The sequence below is a fragment of the Ixodes scapularis genome, unplaced genomic scaffold, assembly GCF_016920785.2.
Source record: "Ixodes scapularis isolate PalLabHiFi unplaced genomic scaffold, ASM1692078v2 ptg000494l_1__unscaffolded, whole genome shotgun sequence".
Taxonomy (NCBI): domain Eukaryota; kingdom Metazoa; phylum Arthropoda; class Arachnida; order Ixodida; family Ixodidae; genus Ixodes; species Ixodes scapularis.
In genome coordinates, this window is record NW_024609989.1 from 831,142 (window position 1) to 847,377 (window position 16,236).

At 45.0% G+C, this 16,236-nt stretch overlaps 1 long non-coding RNA gene across 1 annotated transcript; it reads left to right on the top strand.

The window, feature by feature from the left end:
• Positions 1-5,615: 5,615 nt before the first annotated feature.
• LOC121834100 lies at positions 5,616-10,200 on the top strand. Its single transcript, XR_006077044.1, has 3 exons — positions 5,616-5,775; positions 6,916-7,093; positions 9,846-10,200. It is a non-coding gene; the product is annotated as an uncharacterized LOC121834100 (long non-coding RNA).
• Positions 10,201-16,236: the final 6,036 nt, after the last annotated feature.

Below are 16,236 nucleotides of genomic sequence, written 5' to 3' on the forward strand. Positions count from 1 at the left end.
ACGAGCCAGCAGCCGCCGGTGTGCGCGAGCGCACGCAACGAAAATGACGTCAAAGACCTCCATTCGCTCTTTAAGAGGACAGTGAAATGCATGGGCTTCGGGCCAAAGGAGAATAAAGAAAGGCTTTTCATCTCTACAAGTGAAAGCTACGTGCTTGTTAGACCAATTAATCGCTTACCTTTTACACCAGATACCACTGTGTAGATGAAATACTTGTCTTTATTCTCCTTTGACTCGAAGCCCACACACTTCGCTGTCATCTTAACCGCGAATGGGGGTCTTTGACGCCTTCTTTGTTGCGTGTGCTCGCGCACACCGGCGGCTGCTGGCTCGTTGAAAGAACGTGCGCCACTTATTATGGGCACTAAATTCTTTGGTTCAGTATCCCTTTAAAGGGTCGGTCAAACGAAATTTTGATTTGAGGAAACAACGTGAAAGCGCTAGGCGGGGGGCTACAAACCCGAAAGCATCACTCGTTAAGGGGCCCATGAAACAAATTTTGGGCTGGAATAAATCAATTTATATTGGGATTTTACGAATAGCACATCGTTCAGTGGGCCAAAAGAAAAAAAAAAAGGCAGAAAGTCAAAAGCCTGACTTACCTCTTTCCCTCCGTAGGTCTCTGCCAGACATGTACAAATTACTCAAAAAAGGTAGTTAAGTTACTGAGTATCGACGCCAGAAATAATTGGAGTAGAGTAGAAATTACGTATTGGTAATAGTAATTGAGCAAACTACTAACTAATGTAAAAAGTAGCGAGTTACTTTGAAGTTACTTTCGAAGTTACTTTTTATATATGTGTGGTAGCAAAATGAACAGAAGTTTTGATCCGTGAAAAATCCTGCGAACCTAAAATAAATGCAGTAATTTTATGGTTTGCGTATTCACTCAAATAGTTTATTTGCTCGCAGACGCAATTGTCTTTCAAAGTTCTTATCGCGGAGTTTTCCCCTTTTCCTCCTAAAGACATCCCCAGCCAAGCTAAAAAGACGTTCCACCGTGGCGCTGGATAGAACGGCAGCGTTTAATTTCAGAAACAGACTGTGCAGGGTCGGGTATGCGAGTGTCAGCATCTTTGGTGTCCATGACGAAACATGTGAAGTTTCTCTCGGCCCTAGAGGGTCTTTTATAACAAACTCTCCTCCTTTTTTATTTTTTCTTCGGCAAGTTGAGATTGTTATGACTGGCCCCTCTTTATTCCCACGACGTTCGGAGAGTACGCTGAGTGAGTGCACCTGACCGTCATGGGGTAAAGTCTCGCGCCACGACGTTGAGATCATCCTCTCGTTCCAGTCCTAATGCTACGCTACTAAAAAAAAATTTTTTTTTTTGAAACGAGGCATGTTTCGCCACTGACGCCGGTTCCAACAAAAGATTCTCCCAATGGTGACTCGCAATGCTCGCCGGCGACTACGGTATCTTGACACGCCTGACAAATAAATCGTTCTCACCAAAGAGGAGGTCTCCCTGGCGTGGAAGTTCGGAAGGACGCGAAGGATTACGTGAACAAGCATCCTCGTTCGTACAGTTGCAGGTCGAAGCGGGAACGTGCTTGCTCAAATGAACGGATTATCCGTGTCTGCATTTGTGCACGGGGGAGTCCGGCTTTGCAAGGGAGTATGCGCTGACGACGAGGCGACCATGGGAAGAGTTGCCCAGGTGCAAGGTCATTCCAGTGGCGTCTCCAGTGGAACCCCCAAACCGCTTGAGGTAGGACTCACTGAAAGCAAACAACACACACACACACAAAAAAAAACAACCTCGGAGTGTTTTTTCTTTTACGGTTGCAGCTGAAGGCGCGGCGCCTGCGTGCATTGCCGGATTAGGTCAATACCCGACCAAGGCTTGTTAGCATCTCTTCCTGCGTTCGTGCGCGCCAGTGTTATGTTTTGGCTGCTCGTCGCCACCATGGCCCAAGGACGCCTGTGATGCAGTTTCTACGGCTGCCGAGTAGAAGTGCGTAGGAACGGAATGTGAGGGGGCCCCTTGTTCGGGAATGCCACTTCATACGCCGGCGTCTTATTTACTTCTGTGCTCAAACCTTTGTGATCAGCAAATTTAGCACTACATTTCAAAAGTAGCTACTAATTTGAGTAGAAGTTACCTCAAAAACATAGTTAAATAAAAGTACTAATTACCCAAATAAAGTTGTAATTGAAAGTTACCAAGTTACTCAGAAAAGTAGTTAAACTACAGTAGTTTGAGTAGAGTAGTTGAAATACGTCCAAGTCTGGTCTCTGAATTTTCACTGGGATACATCCGCGGACCCCGCAGCGCGTCACCGGCTCCAAACGCACGTCACACGACGCCGGACCTCACTTATTCCCTTCACCCCTAAGGTGACATTGTGGTGGAAGCTACGCGCTTGCCGGACCAATCAGCCACCCCCCTTTCATCACCTGACTTCATTCTCTGCACGTGGATATGCGCCAGAGAGCGATATTACGTGGCAAAAGTGTGGCTGGCTCAAGAAGCACGTAGCTTCCACAGCACTGTCAGCTTCCTGGTGAACGGCGTGGCGAAAGCCTCTTTTGTCTGAATTTTGAGCGGCGGGCTAATCTTCTCGGGGGAGAATGGATCTGTCCGGATTACACAAACGAGAGTCCGAGCAAGGGGCTCCCACTTTCCGTCTTCTTGAACTATTTGGTAGAATGCGCGATTTATGAGTTGAGGAGGAAAGTTAAAAGAGCTGTGCAACGATTTTAACGTTGAAAGAATTGACATCTTCTGCTTTTGATATTGTTCACCTTGTCACAAATGACAGAAAACACACCTCTTTTCATCGAAATGTTGCGATTCCTCCGCGTAATAGCGAGGCAAAACTTAAAATATTCCCCGACCTGCAGCCGCGAGCGGCGGCCATAAGAAACACGCGGCCTGACGTCAAAGGAGAATCTTGTAGAAAGATAGCAAGTTGTGCGAATACCTGCTCGATAAAAGGTAACTTTTCTATAAATCTTGTCGTTCAAACATATATATAAATGCGTCAAAACCCTGGTATCATCGACAAAACTTTTATTATACGGAGTTTTAGTGGCGTCATCTATCCTATGTCCACATAGGGTGCCTACATGTTCCCGCCGCTCCGCTGTTTAGGGTGGCGACAACGTGTGTGATACCTGTTGCCGACAAACCAGTGTTGCCTACCTCGTTACCATGGCAGCCTCCGCTGTTTCGTCGACCATTTTGTCACACTTGCCAGTCGTGCGCTCGCGCTACTCCGCTAATCCTCGTTAGGGCTAGGGAGCGCCCACCGCTCTCGTTCCGACGGCGAGGTTTCGGCGTGCGATGCCGGTCTGTTGCGTTCCATTTTGTCGAGGGGACTCACGTTTCGATAGACGCAGCGCATACTTCCTGCTCGCAACTTCAAAGTATGAAACACCCGAATAAAGAGAGCGACAGCCACGCCGACCGCCATCCCGCTGAGCCTCCGACTCGTCCGACTCCTCCTATGAACGGAAACGGAAGTGGCCTCACAGTGTTGCCGTTGTGTCGAAGCTACGAAAACTCAACGTTGTGTACGTTTAGCCAAATAAGAAGTGGGTCAAAATGGCGGTGGGAGAGGATCTGGGAAAGGGTAACAAGAAGTTGGCGCCACCCTAAAGCGGAGCGGAAACATGTAGGCACCCTAGGTCCACATAGCCGTCAGCTCTCTCTGCTACCGCGAACAGCCGCCAGAAGACGGAGGGGGAGGGGGACAAGGCCGGTTGGGCGGTCGGGCTATGGCCGGATCGGTATGAGACTTTCTTCCTTTCACCATATTGTTCGCACGGCACCCGCAAGCACGTGGTCACGCGGTCGCGAGCGGATGAGTTCTCGCTACTCACTGATGGCTCTAAAGAGAGAACTTTTCCGGATCCCCGCGCCTACCCCCTCAACGTCACTGCGCACGTGACCCGGAAGTCGGCGTACGAGTTGAGAGGCGGCAAGAACCTGGATCTTTTTCATTTTTTAAAATAAAAGCTAGGGTATCCAGGCAAAATCTGTTTTCTGTAGTTCACTTCAGAAGTGTCAGACCTCAACTTCCACAATAATTTAAGCAAAGCCCTGAATTTGTTGCACAGCTCCTTTAAACAGGAAAAAGTTGAAAAAGCGTTTTATGACTCCTTTAACTGATACTTCCAATGAGTATTTATATTTTTGTGAAAGAAAAGCGCGCTTGAGCGAGGCCAGAAAAGCCCGTGACGTCGCTCTTCTTCTTTCCTCCTTTTCTCGCTTTGTCTCCACAAGGACGCGAAGGAAGAACGATCAAGGCCGTTTCCCTTCCTCAAGAATTCTGCAGAAAACGCGACGTCGCGATTCTCACTCAATCGCATCCTTATTTTACGAAAATACGGCCATCCGTTCGAGATATCCCTTTATGAGTGTTGTTTTGAGAATTAATTATGGCGCCTTGTTGAACACCCCTGCTACCCCATCTTGTAAAATCCAAATTTCGTTTCAGCATCCCTTTAAGTCTTGACACAGCCGATGCTACAAGTGCGAGCTTCGGGCTTTGAGTGGCCCTGCCAAGCGCGCCCGCTCGTGCAGTACAAGCACTGTTCAGGGCCAGATGCCCGGGCCTGTACCATCAGCTGAACTTAGGCTGAAGCGAAGTATAAAACTTGTTTTGGGTAGTACAAACTTGAGCGTCTCAAGCTGTCACACAGTAAAAGTGTGCCTGCTCTTGGTGCGGAACGCGATCACGAGGAAAATATAAAGAAACTGCAAGAATTTGAACGCAGTAGAAGCACAGTATAGAAGAGGCCATAGCCTCTTCTATACTGACAAAGCCTGGCAGATTGCCACGAGAAGCGCCCGCCGAAATAGAAAAGGTCGCGCGGTAGACAACGGTTGAGAGGAGAGCCAGGTGACTGGCGACCCGTTGCGGCGAGATACGGAAACGCAGCGTGTCGACACTGCCGCAAGGCTCTGCGGGGAGACGCAAGGACCCGGAAGTGTGTTTTAAGGTCCTCACCGCTGCAAAAACAGTGTGCTGACGTCCAGGTTCTCCGAGAAATGACTCTTTGATGCTCTGTGCTACCATATCCTCGAGCTCAAAATCTGCGACACTATACAGGGTTCTGTCGTCGACCTGCTAGGTTTTCTGAGTATTGAGGTGGCTATGGTCTGGTACTTTCGATTGTCTTATGGGGAGCTTAATGCTGAGCGCGTGCTGATGGCGAGCTTCCACAGTTCTTTTGCAACGTGCATTCCGCACCATCAAGAGTGCCGGTCTTAGCAGCCTATTGATGCGACCTCGTTTTGAGGATGAGCTCTAAACAGCACCCACAAATATTGCGTCCAGTGAATAATTCCTATATACGCTTTCAGGCAGTTGTGGATGTTCGCCGCCATAACCGACCTTCCGTTTTTGTTCCGTCTTATTCCGATCGCTTCACTTCATCATTGCCACAGCAAGACAGGTTAATTATTGCTCCTTTAGATGCTATTGTGTCCTCCCCAGCATAGGCCTTTGTGGAGGCTCGTCAACACCCGCTTCAGTAGCTCGACATCTCGGTAAAAAAACAGAAGGTCGGCAATGGCGGCTCAGTCATCTTCATCAACATTGATATCACTCTTGACGCAAGTTAAAACAACTGGCATTCTCCTTTACCCTTCAGTGGGCATGTGAATGCACCAGCAATGCAGTCGTCTAATCCCTTTTGCTTCTTCATGCAGTTCGTGGCGCTTCTTTGTGCGGGCCCGTGTGCGTCACTCTCAAGGCCCATGCCGGCGATAACGTTCGCGCTCCAGCGAGCCTTGTGCTATTGGACTTTGGCTTCGGCAAAACAGTAAGAGGCTTCCTGGCAGTGTTGTGTCCATTACCGAAAATAAGTAACAAAATATCGTAACTCGTTAGCTTGGAAAAAAGCTAACGTGTTTCAGAGCTCCATTACCATTTTGCGACTGCATCGATATATCGGTGTCCTTACTTGCCATTACTAAGAAATGTTACTTTTAGGTTAGTTTTAGATATTTTGTTTTTCATTGTTAGTATATGACAGCTGTTAGTATATGACTGTAGCGCCTCAACCACAAACGACTCCACACGATTGTCGAACCGTTCTTGAGAAACGGGAACTTGATGCATAGGGTCGATCTTCATATCCTTCAGCAAGGGCTGGTCGGGACAATAGGTTGTAGTGTCGGGACAATAGGTTGTAGTGTCGGAAGATAAGGTGGCCTCTCCGTTAGCAGACGCAAGTGTTGCCACCACTCTGTGAGGGCCGCCAAGAAAGATTAAGGGATTCTACTCTGGAGCTACCGCTGCCTCTTCAGCCTTGTTGTCTTGTTCAGGACTGGAGTTATCAACCGGCAGAAGTAGACACCTAAGGTTGTTCCTCAGCTAGAAAACACCAGAATTTATTAATCTCATACATGATGTGTCTCTTTAACAGTCGACCAAGGCAGTACAGGATGGTGAAGGAAAGAAGATTCACACAGCAGCCATTGAAATCTAAACAACTTCTAAGAAGAAGAGCTGGGACGACTGACACCCGAAGATGCAAACGCAGCTGTACTGCGTTCACCTCCATTAATCTGAGACCTAATGGGTCGCATCTTCATACGCCTCAGCCCCAAACCAAGTTTTAATACTCATTTTGTTTTCGGAATACGGCGTGTCAAACTCACGAGAACAGAATTTCAATCACAGCATAGTATAGCAGGGGTTGAAGTGGACGATACATCTCGTGTACTGATTCGCTAGGTTGGCTCTGAATATTGCCTTGTTGGGGTGATCAGTGCATACTCATCTCATTCAAATGTAAATCTTAATTTTACTCTTTCATTCCTCATTTGCGATGCTTGTTTTTTTTTTTAATTTCGCAAACAGTTTCACCGTGCTAAATATACGTAGTTAAAGGTACAAACAAGTATTGTCGCTTTCCGTTCCTTCCTGTTTATTAACCGTCGTCTTTCTAACCTTGCAGATCAAACTCGGCAGGAATTTGGACGCAGATGTGAACGACATTTTGCAGCTTTGGAAAGTTGGTCTGTCACCAGCCGAGTCCCCCTTCTGTGGTGCAACGTCTTTGTGCTACATTATGTCTTTACACGTATGCGACAGAGTCGGATCAAATGAGATGGCTACAGTTGAGCCTGCAGCGTGTAAACTTTCCATTGTCTGCTTTACCTCACTTTGCCTATTTAACGCCCTCACCCCCCCCCCCCCCCGCCCCTCCCACTCCTTTCAAAGCCTTTCATACATTTATTGATTGAATCTGTATAACCCCTCAAAGTGTGCCTTAATGCGGACAAACTGAATAGTGTGTCTTACTTTTGGTTTATTATGTAGAATCTCTGATGGTGGTGGTCTCTAATACGGTGAAACGGCGTGCACTATCTGCGTGTTTGCTTTATTGTTTGCTCAAGTAAAGGCAGGTATATTAATTTCTTATTGCTATGCTTACAACCGCTCATGCTTAAAACACTGGTGACTACTTATGACCTTCAGCGCAGCGGCCGGTCATCAGCAGTCACAAGATGGTTCACAAGCCCCTCCGGTCGTAAACAGTCACAAGTGTGTTAACTGCCGAACTTCGTTCCTTTATGACCGTACTCTCATATTGGGTCTTAAGAAAACTATCTGCAGACCTGTTCAAAGCACACATATGTATGCTTTGAACACGTCCGCAGTCAGTTTTGGTAGGCCCAATATGAAATGACACGAGAAAGAAACGAGCCTCAGATGGTATTTGCACACTGCTTTTTGCCTGGTGTACGAGCAGTGTTACCGGGTCTTTACGGAGCGAGTCAAGAAAACGTCTGCAGATGACTAGTCTGCTAACTTAGGTGAACAACAGAATTCGGCTGCTACGAAGCGTCATTCGCAGACAAAGAGAAAACAAGAAAATCTTTTACGTCTTCCGTAAACGAACCGGAATAAAGGCAGCCGTCTGCTAAAAGCTTGCGAGTGCCACGAGAAAGTGACACGGGACGCAAGCTGAAACTAAAATGGTCTGCTATACTTCCCGTTCGATGAGATCGACAACAAAGCGCTCCCTCTGCAAATTTCCAGCCCCGCTGCCCTATATAGCTCAAATTCTTCTATGTAAGTAGTACTCGGGACAAATACCTTAAATACCTCGAGAACCCTGTCACCATCCGTATGTTGGTGAGTAGCTCTCACCAAAAGGACTCGCGAACAGACTAGAGATTATCTAGTGACATGACTTCGCACTTGTCGATAACTCTCGCAGAGCAAAACGCTGAGGCGTCATGTCCAATCAGTAAGCGAGAATGCTATCGCTCTCACCAGGTACCAAGACCGACCCCTAAAGTTGGTTTTGAAAAGCTGGCGGAACAGGGCTGAACAAAATCAGTAATACGAGCCATGTTCCAGCCTGAACCATGCTCTCAGGGTCCGCGAAGACTTTACAGAGGAGGTGTGTAGAAGTTGTTAAAAATGCATAAACAAAACTACGAATGAACTAACGAGGGATTCGAAATGTGTAAAGCTATGGCGGTCTCGAAGATGAGACGTCTTCAAAGGAAAGCTGAAGCGGTTTTGTAATTGAGGAAACACACTTAAATTGTCTTAATTTGCCCTCCAGGAAGCCCAATGGTTAAATTATTTTTCAATTTCATGCACGAAGGCAGTAGAAAATAATTTTGAAAGTACCGCTGAAGACCCTCCTTCCCGGAGCGTGCCGTCATAAAAGGAGTTTCCGGAATCTCCGCTCTCGCGCATCTTCAGTGCCTGTCAAAGTTATGCACGCGACTCTTGCTATTTTTAAAAAGGGGAAAAAAAAAAAGGCGTCATGATTGCTGCAAGTGCAGGGGAGTGGCAAGCCTGCGATTGCTCACGAGCGACACGCGCTTGGCGGCCGAAAGATCCTTTTATGACGTAACGACTGGTCAAAGGTCTTTCGTGTGTTCTCGCATTTAGTTACATCTTCGGGGAAAACAAACCAAATCTTCAGAATTACGGGATCAAACACCGCAGAAATCAACCTCTATCTTATTTTTCGGAAGAAGCGTTTCACCTTCTCTTAAGGTCAAGAGGAGAAAGCCACTCAAGCTTGTCTTGAGTTGGAAGAAATAAAAAGGAGAAAACAAACATTTGCCTTGCAATAGGGACTGGAAACTTTGTACTGGTGTTGAATGGTGATCCATTTATACTAGAGATGCCTTAACCAAATTATAACGTTTTATGGTCAAATTCTGGATGATCTAAAATGTTTTTTACCAATGCGGTTTTTTGGGGAACTCGTGAACGTGAACCAAGTATCTCAGCTAAAACTCGTTCTTCCTAAGTGGGCCCCGCTTATGTTAGTTTTTGGCAGAATGCGAGCCTGAATGATTGATCTGCACTGCATATCTTTTTATAAATGGTGGCATTAGTCGCGTGGATGCGGCACAGACGGAACCGGCACACATTTTCCTCCTCGCTAGCGGTTTGACGCTGCATATATATTGAAACATCTCTCGTGGAAATAGAAATGGTCAGTGTTATTTGGCCAAAACATTCAGACTTGGAAATGGTGTAGTCCCATAGTACTTATTTTTTTCGGGTCCTTCAGATTGAAATGTCTGGCAGGTACCCTCCTACTGATAAATGGTGTTGTCATCCATGTCCTGTTTAATTTCGAAAGTGGCCTTTAGTTTTTTACTTGATTAAACTGAACTGCAAATGCGCGTTTTCCCGTTTGTTGCCTTCTTTTTTCTCGTCTCTGCGTCGGAATTCTTAATCATTTACTGCGCAATTTAATGAAGTAATGAATGGCCAACTGGAGCAATTCCAGGCACTGGTATCCTTCAGTTTTAGATTTGCTCATCGAATGTGACAATATTTGATGGCAGGTAAAGTAACTTTGTGTTGGCGACTGTTTATTAGTACTCATTCTTCTAAACTTTGCAGACCGAGGCCAGCCACCAGCCCAGCTCAACTTTGGCAGTGCCAGACCTTTGGGCTTAGACTTCCCCAGATTAATGGGACCAACTAGTCGGATCCAATAAGGAATGGCCACAGCTCAGCCAACTACTTGCGACCTTATTCCTTCCATAGATTTGTTCGCCGACACACAGTATCCCCGTTTTTGTTGACGTGTAATTCTCAAAACCTATGGCGGCGAAATACCGTACAGTTGGTTTTGTGTCATGCCTGCCTTTTTTCAGCATTACAGAGCAGGAGCGACGTAACTAAACAATGCTCCTTGATCATATTCAGTTGTGTCTTGCTCGATTTGTGTGGGATTGTTTCGACGTAATGTTTAGCGAGTGTTTGAAGGTGAAGTGAAACATTTGTAGTACGTAGTTAATAGAGAAGTATTGCTTTTAAGTTTTGTTCACGTGCATTTTTTACAATCGACCTTTTCGGGATTTTCAATATCCAGTTATGATGCGCGTGTTTGTTCGTGCTTTGATTATTTTACCTTTTGAATCACACCCCAATACGAATGTAAACCCCTGAATTTCTCTACTTTATCTGCACGATGTGTCTCTGTTTGCTTGTTCTTGGAGTTTGTTCTGGTTGGGCTTCTCTTTTGGTGTAGTCTAAATAAAAAGAAGGCAACTAAATAAAATTTTGCCTTCACTCCTAACAGAAATTGCCCACGCAGCATTCGACAACAAATGGCAGAGAACGGACTGCGAGGACAGGAGCGCGGAGCTCTCTTTCCAAAAGGCCGAAATCCAGCGGCAACCATGCAAGATGGACCCGCAGGGTTGGACGGACGGCGGTGCGACTTCTGCCCCTGATCTTATGGTGCCCAGAGAACTAACAACACCAGGTATGCGAAGACGCACACGGGAAAACACTCATCCAGCCTCGCGCCTTGTTAGCACACCCTCACATGTTCATGAACGGTTGGTTCCACACGGATTGAAAAACGTTTTGTAAGCTTGGTTTTCCAAAAGGTGGAAAATGTCAGGAGTCTGAAGTGGTACACAAAGTTTTCCTCCCGTGGGATAAAGGGGTTACATTCCAAAGTCCGTGTACTACAACTATAGTGAAAGTAAACAAACAAGCTGGGCTCAACTGAAGGAACTTTTAGTTCGAGCACTCCAAGTTGCAATTAATACATCTTTTTTGATATCAGAGAAATGTACCATGCTGAGTTGCTTATTTATATCACAAAATTGTATTTTTTCCTTTAGTTCCGGTTGATCGAGTAGCTCTCACAAAGGCTACAAATTCCGTTTGACGCATAAAATAACCCAAAAAGGTTTGGCTGTTTTAAATACTTGAAGATTTTCTCAAAACATTATTTGTGACACCTAGCTTTAGCTTTAGACTGGCAAATGTGCATTCGAATGTCGAATTGAAACATCTTTTAAAACATCTTCGCAAATTATTAAGTTTCTAAGGTACAAAACGAGTATTTTACGAGCTTATTGAGTGCTGTTTTGTGGAAGAAGGTGGAAACTCTAAGGCAGTGGCCTCAAACTCATTTGAGAGTGGGGGCCAGGTATCCCACGCCTGAAAAGTCGAGGGCCAACGTACGACGAGGGAGGAGAGGGACCTTGTGCTTCACTTTTTTTATGTCAAAGATTTGTTAGTGACATCTTTACATTTGATTTGCTTATAAGCCTGCTTTGGGCCTTGACCTGATGTGATAAGAATATAATGGCTCCGCTCCACCAACATGCTGGCATTTTAATAGAACAAGCACACCGTCGTTTCCGTTGCTCAATCCACCCAGGAATTAATCAAGCTCAAGATGTCCCGAAAAACAATCAGTTAATGTGACAGTTGTTGTTTTCCAGACGATTTTTATCACAACACTCGAACAATTACTTGTATTTTAATCGTAACAGCTTTTTGAAGGTGAGAATCCCGAGCTTCTTCTTATTCTTCTTGCTGTGAGGTCCAGAGAAGGAAAGGCAAAGCCGGGAGAGATGTTGGCCTCCTGTACGGGTCGAGTCGCTACCCGGCTTGGGGAAGGGGGAGGAGCCGTAGGTGGCTAAAAGAGATAGTGTGGAAATTTGGAAACCAGTCTCGTAGCTTTATCTTTGCCAGTTGCTCCTGCTGATTGGTCGCGCCGACGAAATGCATCCTTCAACGAACAGCTTGCGCTTGCAGTCTAGCCGCGGAATTATTGTACATTACAAAAATCTGGCAAGCGAAATATAAAGAGAAACAAAGGGCAAATGAACAGAGATAAGCATAAACTATGTGAATACGTTAAAAGAGCAGGGCTACATTTTGAGTAAAAATGAATCGGCGAAATGTGATCAAGATGGAGCATGCCATTTCCAGCGCTCTGGACATTGGCACCGCGACACGTAGTCGGTTGCCTGCGGGCCGCGTCCCAGCAAGTCGTGGGCCGCGTGTTTGAGACCCCTCAGTCTAAGGAGTCAGATGTGGTACACAAGTTTCTTCCACGTGGAAAGTTCTTTAAGGTTTGGTTAGTGCCCTGCACCGAGCAGAAAAGTACACCACAACACAATGCAACGTTTATTTTCTTAGGAAATGGGGGGGGGGGGGGGGGGGGGGGAGATAAAGGAGTTATATTTTAAAGTCTGAGAAACGAAAACTTAAATGAAAGTAAACAATCAAGGTGGGCTCTACTGGAAGAACGTTCCTTCCGAGCACTCAAAGTTTCAATTGCTGCACCATATTCCTTGACTGATATCCAAAAAATGTACCGTGTTGAGTTTATTAATTAAAAAAAAAAGTATTTTTTTAGTTTCGATTGATCGAGTGGCTGTCAAAACACTATAAATGATTTTTAATGAATAAAATAGCCCAATAAATTTTCGTTGTTCAAATGATTGAATATTTTCTGCCTGCATTATTTGTGTCGCCGAAGTTTAGCTTTAGACTGGCAACTGTCCACATCATTGTCGATATAGAACCGCGTTTTTCCCTGTTTAAATCGCTCGTAAAATATTCGGTGTGTAACTTAGCGATTTTTCAAGTTTCAAAGCTACGCAACGATTATTCTACGAGCCTATTGAATGCTATTTTGTGTAACATAATAATCTGTGGGTGTGTGAATGACCCTTCCAGCGCTACTTAATACACAGTCACGATCATTATGAATGTCAACACCCTATCACCCAGCGCTCCGTACTGGCAGCGTTATGCAGCCGCAGTGTTGTATGCGTTACCGTAGAAAAGGAAAGATACGTTATTCGCTACATGTGAAATAAAGGAACGCGTTACCGTTACCGACAGAAAGTAGTGCACGTTACTTTTGCGTTACTTTTTATTTAGAAATTGACGGTAACAGCGTTTTTGTTTTATTTTGGTGTCAGCGTTTTTCGACACTGGGATGACGGGCGCGGACGTTGGAGATTTTCTAAAGTGGGAATTTCTGCGTGGGAAAAAGAGAAGCAAACTTTAGAAAAATATGTAGAATGAGTGCAATAATTAATTACTTGAATCATGTTCTACGTTTCAGCTTAAATCTAGACGCAGCCGACGCTACGAGCTAATGGGACGAATCAACCAGCGGCAAAATCACAAGTCAGTGGGCCATGACTGTTTCTGGTTGGTTCATCGAAGATTGAACACGTACAGGAACACGCAGAACACCATGATGGTTCCCTTTTCCCTCTTTCTGGTAATTCCCATCAGCTTGTAGCATCAGCTGCGCCTGGACTTTAGGTAAAGCGATGTATAGAAACTGGCAAAAAATACAGGTGTTCGTTTTTAAATTAAACTTAGGAAGAAAACAAGAAGGGAGGGACAAACACGTTTTCTTCCTCAAGTTTAATTATCCCTACCAACCCGCTCGTTCTGTGCTAACATCGTTTTTCAAATTTTCGGAAGATGTAATGAGTAACGTAATTACGTTATCTGTTACTTGAAATAATCAACGTTACCCGTAACTGTCTTGGAAAAGTAACAATTACATTACCACGTTACTGAAAAACGAAAGGCGCCACCGGTAACGACGTTACTTGTAACACGTTACCGCCAACACTGTGCAGCAGCGACCGCGGCGGCTTGACTTCCCTTCCGCACTTGGGTAGCAGAACGTGCAAGCCACCACAGCTGCCGCACCATGGGGCTGCCAGAGTCGAGTCTTAAACGACCGCCTGTAGACATTTACAAGCTTTGCGAATGAACCTTTGTAACATCTCAAATGAACGAATGCCCACGTGGCCGCACCGGCATAATGTAGGTATAATGGACCATGTTCAGAACAATTAAAAATGCGCCGACCTTTCTTGCTCTGTCGTGTCATCCCAACAGACTGGATCGGAGCAGGCTATGTCGACAAAGTAGGTACATTCGACCGTGCCAGCCGCAGAGGTGACACCTCTCCCCAGACCAATAATTCGGGCCCACACAAGCAGCCAACGCACCGACAACCGGACAATCACCCGTGCCGCTTCTGTCCTCACTCAAGCTCTTCCGCACAGGATGTCACCATCCACGAGAGGACTCACACTGGCGAGAGACCCTTCAGTTGAGGTGCCTGCGAAAAAACGTTCACGCATAAGGGTAACTTGAAGGCTCATGTTAGAACTCACACCGGAGAGAAGCCGTTCAAGTGCAGCACGTGCAGCAGGGCATTTATTCAGAAATGCATCTTAACTAATCATGACAGGACTCACACAGGAGAGAAGCCGTACAGGTGAGAGACCTGCAGTAGAGCGTTTGCGGCTTATAGCAATTTATACACTCATCGGAAGATACATCACAAGTGATCGAAACAGCAAGGTGCATCATAGTTGTGGAGGGGATTTAAACGAGATACTGGACCTCCGACGTGTGTTCATTTCATTTGGCGATAGACCTGCAGGGGTTTTACTTGCGAGCAGTGTGTGTTTCGCATGGTTCAAAATGTTTCCGCCTCTTACTAATCGCGTAAACACAGCTAAAAAATGTGAATTTACCTTAGAGTAAGAAACCAGAGTTCTTTTTTGTACACGAAAAAAAGAAAATACTTGAAGCCTTATCTTTTTTTATTCATTTAGAGTCATTAATCACGTGATGCACCTGGAGTCTCTGGGTTGTCTGTAGGGTCACTTACGTTCCTCACAAGTCGGCCTCCTCATGACCATAAACATACGAACTCATAAAATAACTAAGGTCTTGCAACAGCAGCAAGCTTGAATATTGCTAATGTTAAGAAAGTATAAGAGCAACCGAGTAATGAGGAGGGGTCAGCATCATTTTTAGATGAGAAATAAAGCTATATTCGAAACTATTTAACACACCAAGCTGGAAACTAATGCTGTGCTCATAGGACTGCAACAGAATATGCATGACTCGAAGATTTAGAAATGTGGATTAATTTCCTATCTCATTTCGTAATATTCTTCGTCCTTTTCTTTTTGACCAGTTTTTGTATCTGAATTCTGATTACATCACTCAATGTGCTTGCTACATGTAATACTCGTATGTACGTTTTCCTTTTGCATGATTTTTTTTTGCGCATTCACGAAGACGGTTCTCATCATTTAGGATATTCATACTTTCAGTGCTATTCATTTGGCGTTCATATATACTTCGTTTCAGCGCGGACAATGTTGTGAGCCGGAGGACCAATAAAACATTGCAAAAAGCGCAAAGCCATAGCGTGCTCTCTGCGCTTGATAGAACTAGCCGGTGGAGGAGCACGCACAGAGAGATGGCGAATACCGGCTACTCCTGTAGTCCTATGAACTGCAGAGAACTCGTCATGGCTTTGTGTGTCTTTTGCTGTTTGATTGGCCCTTCGGCTCATAACATCCGCCACGCTCGGACCTAAGCCTAAACGAGGTATAGTTTCACTTGAATTCTTCAGGCTTTTAAATATTAGAAATTCCTCTTGTAGTGGACGGATCATATGCATGTGTTGTACTAAAGGCATAATTGACTCCATTGTGTATATAGTTATGTATCTAAAAACTACATATGTATAATCCATCTAAATATGTCTTAATCTGCTCTGACTGTACAGTGGTTGTCACTATTGCCTGATGCGCCAGACTTGATGGAGGCGGAGTCCTGTTCCCAAACGTATAAAATATTTGTTCTGACATATAGGGTGTTTCCAGAAAAAAACGGGCAAAAGTTCTACTGCAGAAAGTACGCATCGCACAATAAAGAAGCCTGATGCCGTAGCGGTCTGTCAAAAGAAAATTGCTAGAGCTGAATATAATGGGATAATTAATAAATTCCGAGTACTTAAATTGTCAAATATTTGTTTTAAAGGGGTGGTTTCAAAGATAACATTGCTCGTAATCAGACTTGTACACGTTACTGAAAAATAGTAAGGAATTACGTTTACAATTACTCAAAGCTAAATTGTAATTTATTACAATTACAATTACCCTCCCATAAATGTAAGTGACCGTTACTTCCAAAAGTA